Source organism: Dromiciops gliroides, chromosome 4 (assembly GCF_019393635.1).
Source record: "Dromiciops gliroides isolate mDroGli1 chromosome 4, mDroGli1.pri, whole genome shotgun sequence".
Taxonomy (NCBI): domain Eukaryota; kingdom Metazoa; phylum Chordata; class Mammalia; order Microbiotheria; family Microbiotheriidae; genus Dromiciops; species Dromiciops gliroides.
The window spans coordinates 27,155,623-27,173,737 of record NC_057864.1 but is presented as its reverse complement, the minus strand read 5'-3'; the positions used below and the strand labels follow the sequence as shown (position 1 = coordinate 27,173,737).

Genomic DNA, 18,115 nt, shown 5'->3' with positions numbered 1-18,115 from the left:
CAGAGAAAAAAGGGGGAAAGGACACATATGTATAAAATACTTAGAAAACAGCTCTTTTGTGCTGGTAAAAACCTGGAAAGTGAGGGGCATTAGGGAATAGCTGAACAAATTATGGTCATGAATGGGTTGGAAACACTCACTATTGTGCTTTAAGAGATGAGGAGCCTGGGAAAACTTGTATAAAGTTAGAAGGGAGCAGAAGCAAGACAACAGCAAACATTGTAAAGCTAAACAACTTTGAAAGACTCAAGGACTCTGATCAGTGTGATGATCAGCCGCAGTCCAGATAACTGATGATAAAATATGCCATCACTTCCTGCTAAAGAGGTGTTAGATCGTCAGTGCAGAAGAAGTCCTCCCAACAGGATTGGGATATTTGTAAAACCCTTAGCAGAGTGCCTGGCACATGGTAAGTGCTTGATAAATGCTTGTTCCTCCCTTCCCTCCCCTCCCTTCTTCCTCCCTCCTTCCTTCCATTCTTCCTTCCTAGGGTCTAGGAATAGCAAGACAGAACCTGCATGTGTATTCATAAGTGAGTACAAATGATGTGCAGTCAGTCTCAGGTTATTTCGATAGTGGCTGGGTTCTAGGAGCTGGGGAGATTGGCAGAAGTCTCCTGGAGGAGGTGGCCTTTGGGTGAGCTTTGAAGGACGCCTGGACCCCTAAGAGGGGGCGGGGAGGCCTCGGCATTGACTGGGTTGGGAGGGTGGAAAGTACAGTGCCCCAAATGGAACTGTTGGCGGTTGGTTGGGCCTGTCTGTAAAGGGAATGAAGAGGAATGTGTACTGACTGGGCCAGGAATCCGGGCTGGATCCAGGGCTTCCTTTCCCTTTGTCTCACCTAAACAAAGGCAGCTTTAGAATGTCACTGTCACCACTGTTTGTTTTAAGCCCTCCACTTCTCTGGTCAGTCACTGGAGCTGAGTTCATGACCACATCCATGACTGATCCTTCAAAATGCGCTTATAGATGATAAAATCTGGTTTTTAAAAGGGCATTGGTTTGTTGTACCTCTGCAAGGTGAGACTGATATTAGGCTTCCAGCTACTTTAAATTCTAGCCTCATTTTGGGGACTGTGAACTGCTAGACCTAGGCCCAGTGGAGAGTGATGTCTGCAGCCAAGGTCTATCCTGAATCTGACAGAAACAAGTTGGCTTGCAGCTGTGGGTTTATGTATTTCTTAGAACTTCTGGAAAGGCTGATGACCATTGGCACCATTGGCCCTCTGGGAAGCCCTGGGGTACAGGCTTGGGCTGGAGTCATTTCCTGGCTTTTCCCCTACCTCCCCCTGTTGCCATTTCCTCTCTGGGTTATGTTATTACTGTCTTGTGCCCTGCCGGGACCCCATGCCCAGGTGAGGGGGGCAGTTTTTACAGTGTTTTTGTTGGTCTTCCTGACCCAGCTCTGGGTTCCTGAGGCAGCTGGTGTGACCTTACTTGCTCTTTCCCACTCCCCACATTCCCAGCTCCTACTTGAGCTAACTCAGGGCAAGTTTATTGAGCCCGGGGTGTCGGGCATTATCACACCCCCAACCTCTACGTCCGTAATTTGCACCTCTGGAGTTGTTCTGAAACTGGGGGTACAACGTGTGCTTTTCATTTGCCCTTTCAACTCTCTTATGTCCCTCATAGCTATCCCCCCTTCTTTGTTTTGCCCTTGCATTAGCAGTATGCCTCAGGAAAGCCTTCATCAAAGGTGCAGACAGAGAATGGGCTTGAAACCATTGCCCTGCAGTCCTTACCCAGAGCAAGAAATCCCTGTGCCTCTTCTTCTGTATCACTGAAGATGAGTCTGTACGATCATGTTTTCCTTCGTGACTTCTTAGAATACCTCTCTTTTAGCCTGTCCATCAATTCATCAGGTTCTGCTCTGTAATTATAGAATATAGGTGCACACATTTTCTCTCCCATTTTAGTCCCTTGATCCTTCAGGTATCATTGTGTCTCGGCATCCCATAGTACTGTATTCATCACATAGAACACATTTAATACACATTTGTTGACTGAATCAGTGATTGAAAATATACTCCAATAAGTTTAACATAATTGCACATGTATAACTTATATATGATGCTTACTGCCTGAGGGAGGAGGAGGGAGGGAAGGAGGATAGAATTTGGAATTCAAAACTTAAAAATGTTTATTACCAAAAAAAAGGTCATGGTATTTCCATATAGTAATAACAAAATCCAAGAGGGAATAATAGAAAAGGAAACCCATTTAAAATAACCCCTGGAATGAATAATGAATTTAAGTCATGTCTTTGGTACCATTAGGCGCACTTCTGTGCTAGTGATTGTTTTCCCCCTTTTGTTGTTGTAGGCAGCTCTGGTCGTTGGCAGAACTAACCCCCCCCCCACCTCAAAAAAGGGAAAAAATGACTCCCAACCTTGCCCTAAATCCCCTTGCGAAGATGCTTTCTGAAAAAAGGTCATGCAGCCATGCTGTTCCAGCCGATGCTGAGGTTTCTACTGGAAGATTGAAACCGCTCTAAGGACAGACTAGACAGCAGCCCTGCCCACGTGAGAGCACAGTCTTGGGGTGCTGCTGAGGGGGCCCTGGCCCTGATCGGTCTTCACAAGGCTGCTCTAGTTCTGACGTTGGGGGCTCCCACCCCTGCCCTTCATGTAGCAACCACAGAAAAGGAGTTTTGACATCCTTACAACACTTGTACTTAGTTCCTGGTTCTGCCAGGCCGTTGTCATGTCCTGTCAGACAGCCTGTCTGGCGGTCACAGCACACAGACTTCTTATGCTTGTCATTGGGGTAGGGAGTTCTTCAGTGAGGAAACCCCTTCTACCAGAGGAGATCTGCATGTCAAGTCTTAGAGAGTGGGCCTTGAAAGGTTAAATGCCTTGTGCTGTTCACACGCCTTGTGTGTTCAGGTGGGAAGTACACATGGATTGTCCTGACTTGGGACTGGGTTCTCTATCAAAGCCGCCTTTCACAAAAAGATCTCATAACCTCCTCAGAGGCAGGGACCATTTCCTATCCTCTGAGCTTCTCCTCTCCCTCTCTGCCTAGTACAATGAGTAGTCTTTTGATTTGATCAGGTATAAAAAAACTTCCAGGAGAGAACTTTCTTGTAGGGCAGATTGGCAACCTGGCATAGGGTAGGTGTTTAATAAATATTCATCAATGGATTGTACTTAAGCAAAAAGAGGCAGTTTCTTAGAATTTAGTCAGGTCATGTTATCCTGTTTTCCAAAAACTAATCCATGGACTGAAAGTGGCATAGTTGGGTTGGCTTTTTAAATTAATTCACAAAACTCTCATTACTAAAGATCCTTATTTATTAAAAACAACTTAAAACAGTGGCTCTTATACTTCCATCTCTTCCTCTCTGTTTTCTGTTCATTTGCTCTGACTCCCTCCTTGTTTCTAGTTCTCTGCTTCCTAAGATCCTCTCCCTGTTACTTCTGAGCCTTGAAGAAACTAGAAAGTCCTAGGAGTCAGACATGAGGAAGGAGTATGTGGGGTGACCTTTGCAAAGGTATGGAAGATTGAACAATGAGCTCCAGCAATGTCAAGAAGATGAGTTTAGAGAGCACATGAATGGAGTGATATGAAGTCTGGAAAAGCCAGAGCTAGACTGGAAAGGGTCTGAAGAGGCAGGAAGGAACCACTGATGATTCTTGAGAAGTACAGACCTGTGCTTTAAGAGCATCAGGTTAGCAGCTGTTTGTAGGGTAGATGGAGAATCTGAGTAGGAGGCTATTGTACTAATCCACCTGAGAGCTGAGAAGGACCTGAATGGGGAGAAAGGGAAAAACATTGGAGAGACATAGTGGAAGTCCACTAGTGACACTCAACCACAGATTGCACTTGGGGAAGGATGAGAATCAAGAATTACTTCAATACTGCAGTATTGATTGTGTGACCTCAAGAGAAATTGGGAAGTTAAGAGGAAGGTAGGTGTAGAGGAAAAGAGAATTTGAGTTCAAGTTCACTTTTGGACATGTAGAATTTGACAAGATCCAACTGGACATCACAGTGAAGAAATTCCAATAAGTATTTGGGGATGTGGGATTAGGACAGTGATTAGGGTTAGATTCGGAGAGTTACTCCCATAGAGCCAATAGTTGAACCTGCGGAGTTGATTTAATAACCTGCAGAATAGAGACAAGTTAAGAGGGCTCGGGCCAGAGCTGATATATAACGAGGCAGGATGGAATGGTTGGAGACTGAAAGGGATCCGTTTAGCTGGTAGGAAGAGAACTAGGACTGAGTTGTCTCAGGCAAACTGTGGGAGAAGGAGGGGGTGCTCATCAGTGTCACGCTGTGCCGAGGAGATGGATGAAAACTGAGAAAAAAATATTGGATTCTTAATCCAATAAAGAAAATCATTGAAGGACCCACATGTTCAAAAATATTGATAGCTCTTTTTGTGGTGGAAAAGAATTGGAAATTGAGGGGATGCCCATCAGTTGGAATGGCTAAGCAAGTTGTGGTATATGAATGGAATGGAATACTGTGGTGCTATAAGAAATGGTGAGCAGGCAGATTTCAGAAAAACCTGGAAAGACTTACATGAACTGATGCTGAGTGAAGTGAGCAAAACGAAGAGAACATTGTATGATGATCAACTCTGACTTAGCTGTCCCAGAAATGCAGTGATCCAAAACAGTTCCGAAAGACTCATGATAGAAAATGTTCTCCATATCCAGGAAAAGAACTATGGGGTCTTGAATGCAGATTGAAGCATCCTAATTTTCACTTTTTTGTTTTTTGTTTTTTCTTTCTCGTGGTTTTACCCTTTTGTCTGGATTCTTTTTTCACAACATCACTAATGTTGTATATGTATAATCTATGTCAGATTGTTTGTTGTCTTAGGGAGGAAGGGAAGAAGAGAGAAAAAATTGGAATTCAAAATCTTACAAAAATGAAAGTAGAAAACTATATTTACATGTAATTGGAAAAAAGATACTATTAAGATGGGGGAAAAAAGAAAATCATTGGTGACATTGGAGAGAACAGTTCTGAGTGAATGGTGGGGTTGGAAGCCATTTTCTAAGGATCAGGAAGTAGAGGCAGCAAGTCAGTTGGATTGTGAAAGAGAGGAGAGATCTAAGACAACAGTGAAACAGTGAAAATGTTTGAAAGAGGGAGCAATTTGGGCTTGTCTGGAGGCAGCAAGACTTGGCAACTGATTCATTGGGGGAGGGGAGAGGGGCAGCTAGAGCAAAGAGAAGATGAAGAATTCCAGTTTGTGGAACTGTGATGGGCAGGATGCTGGTACCTTTGACAGAAGTAAGAAAATTCTGAAGAGCGGGGCAGCTAGATGGCGCAGTGGATAAAGCACCAACCCTGGATTCAGGAGGACCTGAGTTCAAATGTGGCCTCAGACACTTGACACTTACTAGCTGTGTGACCCTGGGCAAGTCACTTAACCCTCATTGCCCTGCTCCCCACCCCACCCCCCAAAAAAAAGAAAGTTCTGAAGAGCAGTAGATTTAGGAGGAAAGGTAGCGATGAGTTTTGTTTTAGTTATGTTGAGTTTAAAATGTCAGTGGTTTATCTAGTTTGAAATGGCCACTGGGCATCTGTACTGAGATCTGGGAGTCAGCTACACAGAAATGATGAAATCATCAATGGAGAGAAGGTAGAAAAAAGCAGAGGGGCCCAGCAGAGCCTTTGGGACTCATTAGGGTTAGGGGGTGGGAACTGAATGAAGATGAGACTTGAGTAACTAAGGGTCAGGAATGCACAGGGAAGAAAATGAGACCTGAGCAGGAGTGATGGGCAAGGAGAGCAGGGAAGGTGTGGAGTGAATTGTGGAGGAGGATCCAGCAGTTAGGAGGAATAAGGCAGAGGGAGAGAGAGAGAAGACTAGGACCGTCACACCCTCCATTGAAGGGGGACCATGGAAGTCATCACCTCCAACTTGCTCATTTTACAGATAAAACAGAAAGAAGAGAATTTGTGACTTAGCAGTGAAAAAGTTGTTTACACTTGTCTCCTTCACTTCTCTCCCTCCTTCTGCTTTCTGGCTTCTGACTTCATCTGTTTGGAGGTAGATATGAATACCTTCTGCTCATTCTTCCTCCCTGCTAAACATCCCTGATTCACCACATGATGTGGTTCCTAGACAAACCCTTCACAATCCTGGGCCTTATCTTTTTCCTTGCAATCTTGCAAAACATATTTCCATATTAATCATGTCGTGAAAGAAGAAACAGACCAAAAGAAAAGAACCATGAAAAAAAAAATAAGGTGAGAATAGTCTGCTTCAACCTGCATTCAGACTTTAGTTCCTCTCCCTCTTTCTTACACATTCATTTTTCTTTTCCAACTAAAATGTGGCATTAGCAACCTCTGAGCACAATGTCCATAATGTGACTAAATCAGGTCACCCACTCAACATTTAAGTGCCTATTGTATGCCAGAAATGGAGTCACTTCCCTTGATAGAGACATTGTGTTTCTGTTACCGTAGCCTGCAATTACATCAGTATTTCAGCAGCTGCATCCCACGATTGGCCCAAGAGCAATAGGTTCGCAATTAATTTCTGCTTTGGACATGTTTTTTGTTTTCAAAAATAGAACTCTGGCTCTATAGGGACCACATTATCTAAGAAAACAGGCACCATCACCTGACTCACAAGTGGTTAATAGACCTGAGCCCATTTATAGGGTTGGTATTTATGCAGTTCAACAAATTCCTATTTCTCCCACTTCAGGTGTGTGTGTGTGTGTGTGTGTGTGTGTGTGTGTGTGTGTGTGTGTCCATTAAACAAATAGCATTTCTTTCTTTCTTTCTTTCTTTTTCTTTTCTTTTTTTTTTTTGGTGAGGCAATTGGGGTTAAGTGACTTGCCCAGGGTCACACAGCTAGTGTCAAGTGTCTGAGGCCGGATTTGAACTCAGGTTCTCCTGACTCCAGGGCAGATGCTCTAACCACTGTGCCACCCAGCTGCCCCACCCCACCCCCACCGCAGTATCTATTTTGCATGTGCCCACATAGCTCTTCCCAGATAAAATGGAACCTTCCTGGGGGCAAGGACCAGTTCACTGTTGTCTCTGTATTGTCAGCACCAGGCAGTGTTAGGTGTACAATCGGGCCTTTACAAATGCTTTTTGTTGTGCCTCGGTAAGGTACATTTGCTGCAGTAGCAGTTCTGAAAAGGGCATGATTTCGCCCATAGCTCTGTGTATGGGAATAGAAGCAAGCGCCCCCTTCAGGAGGGAGAGACCCAGTGTCCTGTAACCATGCCAGGAAGCATGAGGTGGCAGTCATGCTTGATCAACTGTTACAGTAAATCCTTGACAATTAGTAGTTTCTCTGTATCAGAAAAGGATATCTTTTCAATGACTTCATAATGCTTACTCTTATTGAAAGCATAATGACAGGAAAGAGGAAGTATGATTAGACAAATGTGGAAAAGAGATAAAGGAGCCAAAATTAGAAAATACTTTTGAAAAACAGTATTTTCTTGGAGGGACATTTTGTTTTTCTTTCAAAAACATATCCTGTGTGTTACCTTATATGGCAAGCACTTCAGGGAGTGGCCAGTATTTCCTGTCCTCATAATCTAGCCCTAGATTATATTGTTCATTAAACTACTAATGAGTAGTGGGTGGTGGGATCCAGGAAGATTTCTAAAAAGATCAGAATTAGAGTTGGAAGGGCCTTTTGGGCTTTTATTTTGTCCAGTCTCTTCCTTTTACAGATGAGAAAAGAGAGACCAGAGAGATGAAGCGACAGGCCTGAGGTCAGAGGTATCACAAAATCTCAGGCAGGGTGAGAAGGAGGCTTGGAGGCCGGATAGTCCTCCCCTACCTGAGCAAGGATCCTTCTGCTAACACACCTAACAAATGTTCTTCCAGTCTTTGTTTGAAGACCCGCCCCCTACACACCTCCACCCTGCCAAAGGAAGCCCGTCGCCCCCCACCCCTGAACTAGCTTGTTTCTGGCTCTAATTGTCACTTAGGTTGTCCGCAATCAGTCCTGGTCTCTCTCTCTCCACCTTCTGCTCCTTGCACCTAGTTCTCCTCCAGTTAGTGTTATTGAAGAGAGCTGGGGGGGTCCTCTTCAGCCTCCTCCAAGGTAAACCTTTTAGCCAGTCCCATCATCCTGACTGCCCACCTGAACTTCTACAATTTACCGATGTCCTTCTGAAAAATGTCATGCCTTTGTGGCAGCTGGGTGGTGCAATGGATAGAGCACAGAGTCAGGAGGACCTGAGCTCAAATCCAGCCTCAGACACTTGACACTCACTGGCTGTGTGACCCTGGGTAAGTCACTTAACCCTCATTGTCGTCTCCCCCCCCCCCCCATGTAATGCCTAGAATTGAATTGGATACTTGAGAATTGGTCCTACCAGGCCTAGCCATTAAGTAATAGAGCTGGAATTTTAGCCCAGGTCCTTGAACATCAGATCTGGGATTCTTCTCATTATGCTGCCTATTGGGGGATAGGCTGGAGAAACCTGGAGAAGATTTCTAGCATGAGAAGAGAGCTGAATTTGGGGTCAGGGGACCCACATTTGAGTCTTATCTCTGTCGCTTACCACCTGTGTGAACTTTCTCCTTCCTGTTTGCATGTTCCCTCTGTAAAATGAGGGAGTCAGACAAGGTTATCTCTAAGGTCCCTTCCAATTCTAACATTCTGTGATTTTTGTGACATAAGATAATTTAACTGTGAGGTAGGGGCTGGTAGGAGGGAGGTGTGTTGGAGACAAATTCCTAGAGCTGAAATAGAAAAAGTTCTCTTAGAGTCAGACTTTGTTCATTTAGAATTGATTATGGTCTTGAGGTATTTTGGACCAACCAATTTCCCTCGGTGCCACTTGTGATAAAAGGGTTTGCTAACAGTAATAAGCGCAAACTGTAAAGATAGGACCTCTGAGATGAAGCAAGAACAGTACTTGGGCAGCCTGTGTGGAACATTCCAGGTAATATTAATTAGAAAGGGCACACAAACATCCTTGGAATGTGGGTTGGTCAACTGGAGCAGTAACTGAAGGAATAGCTAGATAAAGAGATAATTGGGGAATGCATCCAAGTCTAAGTAAAGAGACAGTGTAGAACTCACTTCACTCACCCTTTGATGACACCTGGAGAGGGGAGCAAGGTATTTCACTCCAGTGATCTTAGTCTCTGTAGGCTGTTTGTGATAGGGAGGGGAATCAGCAGAGAAGGCTGTGGAAAACAGAGCAAGAGGCTTGGGCTCAGAAGGAAGATCAGGGGGAGGAGATAACAAAAGTGTAGAACACTAGGTTTCATTTCAGGTAAATGGATATTAAGCACCTACTATGTGCAAAGAAAGTCACTAGCTTTAGAAGTTGTTGTCCTTTGTGCTCAAAGAAGACCAAAATGACCTCACTCCATTGGGGTCAGGGTACAGTGTTTCTGATTGTGGCTGAGCTCAGAAGGTTCTACCACAAGTCATATGAACATTCAGAGTGGAGATGGATCTAACTTGGCACATCTCATGCTTCTTTTGAGCTCCTGCATTTCTGCTTTGCTCATAGAGCACAGCACCTTCTTTGATCCAAGCATGCCATGGTGGGCAGTCCTGTGCCAGTGTATCCTGTGTCTCACAATCAATACTAAAGTTCTCCAGAGAGACCTTGAGAGTGTCCTTGTATCTCTTCTTCTGACCTTTGTGTGAGCCCTTGCCTCGTGTGAGTTCTCCACAAAATAGTTTGCCATTCAAACAGTGTGGCCAGCCCATCAGAACTGCAGTAGAGTTTGAATGCTTGGCAGTTTAGCTTGAGAAAGGACCTCAGAGTCCTGTACCTTATCTTGTCGGGTCATCTTCTTTCCTAAGATAATCCACATGGAATCTATTCAGTTTCCCAGCATGGCGCTGGTAGGACTATCCAGGTTTCACAAGCATAGAACAATGAGGTCAGCACAGTGGCTCTGTAGACCTTCAGTTTGGTGGGCAGCCTAGTCCCTCTGCTCTCCCACACTCTCCTTGGGAGCCTCCCAGACACTGAGCTAGCTCTGGCAGCGTGTGCTCCAACCTCATCATCAGTGTGTATATGCCATGGTAAGTGGCATTCAGAATTCCTCCATTGGCTGTAACTGATAGTTCCGTGTATCTTGGTGTTAATAAAGTAAGACCAAAATTAATACAAGCAGCAGAGAATCTGCTGCATCAAGTGCACAGTCATCAGCACACAAAAAAGCACGCTCCAATTCTTCCTCCTCTTCAGTATGGGCCTTTTCAAGTTAAATAGTTTACTGTCAGTGTGGTAGCTGACTCTGATGCTATTTTTGTCCTCATTGAAGGCATCTGACAGCATTGCTGCAAACATGCTAAAAAGCGTGGGAACCAAACATACAGCCCTGCTTCACTCCACTGGTGACTGGGAAAGCTTGAGAGCATCCGCCATTACCCAGGAGCCATGGAAGCATGCCATCGTGAAACTGATAGACGATATTGATGAACTTCTCCGTGCAACCAGATTTTGCCATAACCTTTCGCAAGCTCTCATGATAGTTTCGAAAGCCTTGGTTAGATCAACTGTCATCGTTTAGAGACCTCTGTTCTACTCCTGATGTTTCTCCTGGAGTTGTCAAGCAGTAAACATATCAGCTGTTCCTCAGCTCTTTCTGAAGCCACACTGGCCTTCAGGTAGATGACCGTCTTCCAGGTGAAGGATCAGCCTATTAAGAAGGATTCTATCAAGAATCTTATTCCTCCTAACTGCTGGATCCTCCTCCACAATTCACTCCACACCTTCCCTGCTCTCCTTGCCCATCACTCCTGCTCAGGTCTCATTTTCTTCCCTGTGCATTCCTGACCCTTAGTTACTCAAGTCTCATCTTCATTCAGTTCCCACCCCCTAGCCCTATTTCTTTTTACTTTATAGAGATGGGCAAAGGAGGCACCCATGAACTCTTGGGGAGATAACTTCCTCTTGCCACATACCTGGAAGCTTTCAGTCAGCTTTTATAGAAGCAGTGGAGCCCCTACCTTGTAAATCTCAGCTGGAATAGAATCAGCACCAGGTACTTTGCCACACAAGAGGAGCCTAATGGCATTCAAAACCTCTTCAGTTAGAAGTTTGGCTAAAGAGAGATTAACTTCAACCAGAGGTATATGGTCAATGGCTTCAGCAGTCTGTTGAGAACATTATGGAACTGTTCAGCCCATCTCTCCAGAATCCTGTCCTTGTCACTTGTCAATATGGCTCTATCATTGTTGAATAGTTGAGATGAACCATAGGTCTTTGGCCCATAAATAGCCTTCAGAGAGGGTATCATAAAAGTGCTTTGGATTATTGCTATCATTGTAAAACTGAATTTCATCTGCCTTCTTACTGAGCCAAGAATCCTGCATCTTTCTAAGCTTCACTTGCACTTTACTTTTGATGGAGTTAAATGCTGCCTTCTTAGAGATGGACAAACTATCCTTCTGGTAAATTCTGTGAAGTTCTCATTTTTCATTTAGCTGCTTCTGAATTTCCCCATCATTTTTGTCAAACCAGTCTTGATATTTGTGAGTGTTCTGGCCCAGATGAGTAAATGTGGTAGTGTACATCAAGTCTCTGAAAGGTGCCCACTCCTTTTCTGCTTCACTGTATGTTGGCTCAGCTTTATCTTCAAGCAGTGTGCCACGGAGGGTGGTTTCCAAGAATTCAAAGGGTTCATTAGAGACTTTATTGAAGGAATTAAGTGATATGGAGAATGCCACCTCTAGTGATACAGAAAAAGAAGAAAGTATATCTCCTGAAATTCCCAGACAGCCCTTTGGGAGGCAAATTAGAAAGCTGGGATAAACTTGAGAGGTATAGAGGAAAATGCAAAAAGAGAATGATAAAATATTGTTGCCTAATATGGGCTGGGGTTCCCCTCAAGGGAGGTTCAATCCTTTGGCCTAAATTTAGGCACACCCACCTACGGACTCAAACTGCCTGGCACACTGCATGGCATGCCTGGCACACCCCTTGGCACGCCCGATGCCGTATTCCTCTCTCTGGGTTTTCATGATGCTACTGAGTCCAGGTTTGCTTGCCCACCTGTGTGACTTATCCTTCTCAATTTCCTTTGCTGGTTCCATGACTGTGAGTATTTCCCAGAGTTCTATCCCTCTTCTCCCACTACACTCTCCCTTTGGTGCCTTCATCAGATTTCAGGGTCTTAACTATTATTTCTGCACCATTGACTGTCAGATCTGAATATCCAGTCCAGTCTCTTCTCAGAGAACCTCAGTCCTGCATCAGCAATTGACCTGGACATTTCAAAATAGACGTCTCAAAGACACTGGAAATTCAACATATCCAAGCAGAACTCATTGTCCTCCCCTCTCTCCTTCCCTGCTTCCTCATTTCTGTCAGAACTACCATCATCCATTCTTCTAGTATCCAAGATGGCTCTCATTTTCCCTCATCCCACATAACCAATTAGTTTCCAAATCTTGCCATTTCTACCTCTTGGGCCCCTATCACCTCTAGCCACAACCACCTATTTGGTTTCTTTGCCACTAGTCCCTCCTATACACAGCTGCCAAACTAATTTTACTTCCGACCTTATTACTTAAATGAAAAATTCGTTCTGAGTGTGTAGCTGACTCTAATTCTTCTCCTCAGTCTATTTCAGTGGTTTCCTTTTGTCACTAGAATAAAATATAATCTCCTCTGTTTAGCTTTTAAAGCACTATACTACCTAGCCCCAGACAATATGACCAGCTTCACTTTCTTGCCCTCTGCAATCCAGCCAAAATGGCCTCTCCAGAGATTTCTTCATCTCCCATCTCTGGGTCTTTGCTTTGGCTGTACCTCATTCTCCCCGCCCCTCCCCCCTGTTAAGGGTTAAAATTCTAGCTAGTCTGTCTAAAATATTTAATGAGTGGTCGCCAATAAATTATAAGCTTTAGCAAGAGTTAGACTTTAAGCATTTATTAAGGAGAATAAGAATTTGGTAAAGAGAGAGAGAAAGGTCTAGATTCCTATCTATTAAAGGGAGAGCGCATTTCTAGCTCCCTTCTCCGCCAGAGTCCAGAGGAAAGAGCCCGAGACCGAGCCCCCGTCTCTTCCTTCCTCCTCCCACTAGTCCGCGTCACTTCCTGAAGCCTGGTCTTGCCCTCAAAGACCTTTGCTTCATGGGCAGAACTCTTCTACAGTAAGTATCCAGCAGGTGGCGTCATTCCAATCGTTACAGTCCCCCCTGTTGTTCCTCAAGAAACAAAATGTTTCCTTGACGGAACAGTAAAAACAATATAATAACTATTGCTAACTAATAATATGTGAACAACAATATAGAAAAGGAAGAGAGGAAAGTTTTGTCCAGAGGGGCGATTTTTTTTTTTTTTGTCCTCATGAACCGACGCTTTGACATTAGTCTTGCAAAGGGAGGGCCTCTGCAGAGAATACATATTACAGATGGTGTATATTATAACAGAAAGAGAAAAAAAAAACAAAAACAAAAACAACAAATCAAAACTGTTCATTTAAAGTCTCTGAAAGTCTTTTCTTAGATGTCCTGTAGGTGTAGTCGTGGAATGGAAGTCTTTTCAGGGGTTGATGTGTGGATACTGGTAATCAGCCAGGAAATTTCCTACAAAATTGAGCTTAACACAACTTTAAAATAGCTTTGTCAATAATCAAATCAAACAATGAAAGTTCTCAAAAACATGTCTAAGGGAATTCAGAATCTTAGTTGTTACACATGAAACATATAATAAAACAAAAATTGAAACATTCTTTAAAATTATAATATTACTATAGTCCCCCCCCTTATGGAGGGTAATTGAGAAGACAATTGCTGCGATATTAATTATTAAAAATAATTTTTTATCTTTGTTTCATCACTTTTTGCATCATCTGCCTAATTATCCTCATGCCATTATGAGAAATTAAAAAATCTAATATAATTGGTAACAGATGTCAAGGCCAAATTCAACACTGTATTTATCATGACACCTGAGATAATTATGGGGGTTACCATAAAAGAACAGAGAAATGATGGGATATGAGCATTCCCACACTTGAGCAGTATGTACTGCCCATACAGTATGCCAGGCTTAAAAGAGGTGGATGGAATATATGTCCATGCCACCGAACATATTGGAAGAAACTGAGTCAGACTTAATCAGATGCATGGGATTGAGATGTCCATGGCATCAGGCATATAGGAGGGAGCATAGAAGCCAGGTGTAGAAGTGAGATGGGTGGGATCAATACTTCCAGCCATCTGTACAATATTGTGGGGAAAAATAAAATAAAATATTAAACCAAGAGAATCCAACCTCAACATTTGTCAAAAGCCGTTCCCTTGGCCATACCTTGACTTCATGCATGTCTCCCCTCATGTGTATTCCTCTTGTGATTGGATGGCATCTTGGCCAACTGGCATCTGATAACTCAGAATAAAGGCAATTAATGTCTTAAATGATAAGTTCCCATAATCCAAGTCTCATATGTATTTAAAAATTGAGGATAATAAATGATTGCAAAAAATGTGAATACATCTTGACTCAGAACACAATATATAATTATGCAACAATTTCAAATAATACCCCTTTTTTAAAAACTTAGTATACAATTACTTTTGTGAAAAATCTGAATATATTTAAATACAAGTTAAAGCATAACAGAATCTCAAAGAACTTTTTTTTTTTGAAAATAGAAAACTTTTACAAATGTTCCCCTCTTTTTTTTTTTTTTGGGAATATGCTTATCAAAAATAATACTTCTAGAATCAATTTACACTTGCCATGGCAACCAATTTGCCAGGGAAATGCTTTAAAGAGTTTGATCAAATAATCAGTTGAGAAAAAATAACAAAAACAAACAACTCAGAATATGGGAGCACAATACTCCTAGAATTAACATTGTATAATAAAATCAAAACCATCTTGCAATGTTTCAAAATTAGATAGACAAATGAATAGAAGAAAATACACATGGAACAATAAAAGACAATGAAATTCAAACTAAGGAAGTCTAAATGAATGTGAACTTAATATTAATAAGAGTATTATAAAATATAAACTTGATCACATGACTATAAAAAGCTTTTACAAATATTCTCCTTGTTTTAAAAACTAAATATAAAACACAATCTCAAAAGCATGAAAATCTCTATGAAAATAAACCCATACCATTAATTTCAAAATGTATATGTAATAGCATAGAAATCCTATGTAACCTCTGAACTGATATTAATACTCTGAGTGAATTCAGAACACCTTTGATTCCAATATCTAAAATCCCCAATACTCATATCAATACCTTGCTGCTTACTTCTACATTTCTGTAAAATATATACCCTTCCATGGCAAAAGAGGCAGAGTCTTGAACTATGTTGATTGTCATTCTTATTCAGCTTAAGTTTTTCTTCTTTAACCCCTCTATATTGTCTGTCAGTCTTTTCACCATACAAATGCTTTATAAGATTACTAATTAAAGACAAAAGCAGGTTAGCAAAATTATGAACAAAACGAGCATATCTGGAATTTAAAGAGTTTTCTAAGATTGTCTCAAAAGCACAGCCAGGCCGGGGAAGGGCTGAGCCTGAAGCTGCAAATGCAGGTAGAAAAAGTTGAGCATGCGCATCAGATCTCTGGACTTCCCAGGCAGGGGAAGCAATGGGCTTGGCCATAGGAGGAGTAGAGGGTGGGGTCTGGAGAGGAGGGGAGGGACCAGAGCAATTTGAATCAGACTTGATTTTGAACTCAGGCCTGGATTCCTCTTCCCCCACTTTGCCTCCAGGTGCTAGGGGATTAAAAGCTTCTAGAGGGTGGGTCATTGCCTCCAGGCATGCAAAATTAGAGCAACAATTAGTGTTAGAACTGGGAAAAGCTGCGGGAATCTCTTCAGGTTTCTCTGAAAAAGCATGGTTGGGAGAGGGAGAGATATTTCCTTGTGTGAGTAAGTTGCTGGCTCTTTTAACAAAAATAAAAAGAAAAATAGAAAATCCACAAAAACAAAGCATTAACATGATCTTATCTCCCATTTGTCTGGTTAAACAGACCAAAATCAAAAATAGGATAATTAGGGAGTTTAAAAGGTCCATTCGAAAAAATTCAAAGGAAAAACACAGCCAGTACACCAGTACTTAGCAGTTAAAGGGAGAGGGAGGGGAAATTTCTTACCCAACCAGCAGATCAGAAGAAGACTGAGGGTTAGCTTTCCTCTTCGTGGTCAGCCATCTGTTAAGGGTTAAAATTCTAGCTAGTCTGTCTAAAATATTTAATGAGTGGTCGCCAATAAATTATAAGCTTTAGCAAGAGTTAGACTTTAAGCATTTATTAAGGAGAATAAGAATTTGGTAAAGAGAGAGAGAAAGGTCTAGATTCCTATCTATTAAAGGGAGAGCGCATTTCTAGCTCCCTTCTCCGCCAGAGTCCAGAGGAAAGAGCCCGAGACCGAGCCCCCGTCTCTTCCTTCCTCCTCCCACTAGTCCGCGTCACTTCCTGAAGCCTGGTCTTGCCCTCAAAGACCTTTGCTTCATGGGCAGAACTCTTCTACAGTAAGTATCCAGCAGGTGGCGTCATTCCAATCGTTACACCCCATCTGCCTCATAGTGTCTCCCTTCCAAATGCTGCTCAAATGCCATGTTGTGTATGGTGGCCTTTCCTGATTATCCCAACTGCTACTAGCATCCTCCCTCCCAAATTACCTTATATTAAATGAAAGAATAAATAGTGAATATGTATCCCCTTTATATTTGTGCTTAATATATCTATATGTGCACTGTTACGTTCCCCCATGTGAATGTCAGCTCCTTATGGGTAGGCATTGTTTCATTCTTCTTCTGTCCCCAGGGTTTAGCCTAGTGCCTGGCACATGGTAGGCACTTGATAAATACTTATTCATTGATTGATTGAGACTTCTCTTCGTCTCTCCAGCCACTAGAGATCTCCCCTCTGAAATGACCTCCATCTATTTTGTCTAAGTCTTATGTGTCTTTTCCCTATTCTCTCCCACATTATAATGAATTTTTGAGGGCAGAGACTGTGTTCACTTTTTTTTTTTCAGACTCAGGGTTTTGGACACATAGCAGTCTTTTAATCAAATTTTTTTTTTTTTTTTTGGTGAGGCAATTGGGGTTAAGTGACTTGCCCAGGGTCACATAGCTAGTAAGTGTTAAGTGTCTGAGACTGGATTTGAACTCAGGTACTCCTGACTCCAGGGCGGGTGCTCTATCCACTGTGCCACCTAGCTGCCCTTAATTTTAAAAATTTATTTCAAATGAATGAATGGATTTTTCCAGGGGATGAAGTGTTTAGTGAGTAAAGCAATGAAATTCATTTGTAGGATTGTAAAATCATAATGATATAAAACAAAAATAAAAAATAAAATAAAAAAGGTCGAACTAAGTGATCCCAAAGATTTCTTCTATTCTACCCCCCAATTTTCTGATTTGTTGTTTTTGGAATGGAACCTTAGAGATCACCTCTAGTTTAATGCCCTAATTTTACATATGAATTAATTGAGGTCCAGAGAAGTGAAAGGACTTTGCCAAAGTTGATGATGATGATGAGAGAGTAACTGGCTGGCTGGATAGATAAAAGGCCAGATGGATGGACAGATAGAAAGGTAGGTAGACAGATAGATGATGGCTTGGTAGAAAGAGATAACAGCAAACAGGATTGAAATTCAGGCTTATTGAGTCCTCTGGTGTTACCTTCTTTTTAAAAAATTGAATTGTAAAACTTAAATCACAGTTAATACAAAGTGTTTTCATTCCCTTCTCACCCCAGCCCCCGCCAATGTCCCATGATTTGGGAGGAGATACAGTGAGATACCTTATGTAACGTGCTTTGCAAACCTTAAACTGCTGTGTAAATGCTAACAAATTTCTCCTCTCTTTACTTTCCTATTCTATCTTTGCTCTATCTCATAGCCATTTCATTTTTCAGTTGTTCGTTCAGCAAATATCCCTTGAGTGCCTGCTGTATTGGAGGGCACAGAGTTTGCTCATGTAGGGAATGCAGAGATGCCAAGGAAAGGGGCCCCAAAGGAGTTTACCATCTCCCACAGATCCAACGACCTCAGAGCTAAAGGCCAGTTCCCCTTGCTAATACTGTTCTGGCCAAGATGTGGTGGGAAGAGGTCGAATTCATTTGTATGAACCTCTCTGGGTCTGTTCGTGATCTTCATCCTGGTCTGCCAGCTCTTAATGCCATGGACTGCTGCGATTCATCTTTTCCATGCTGGTCC

General features: G+C 42.4%; 1 protein-coding gene across 7 annotated transcripts in view; it reads left to right on the top strand.

Moving 5' to 3' along the window:
• The window catches only part of OSBPL9 (oxysterol binding protein like 9), a 157,287-nt gene that overhangs the window by 69,033 nt on the left and 70,139 nt on the right, over positions 1–18,115 (top strand). The gene's annotated exons all lie outside the window — the stretch shown is intronic.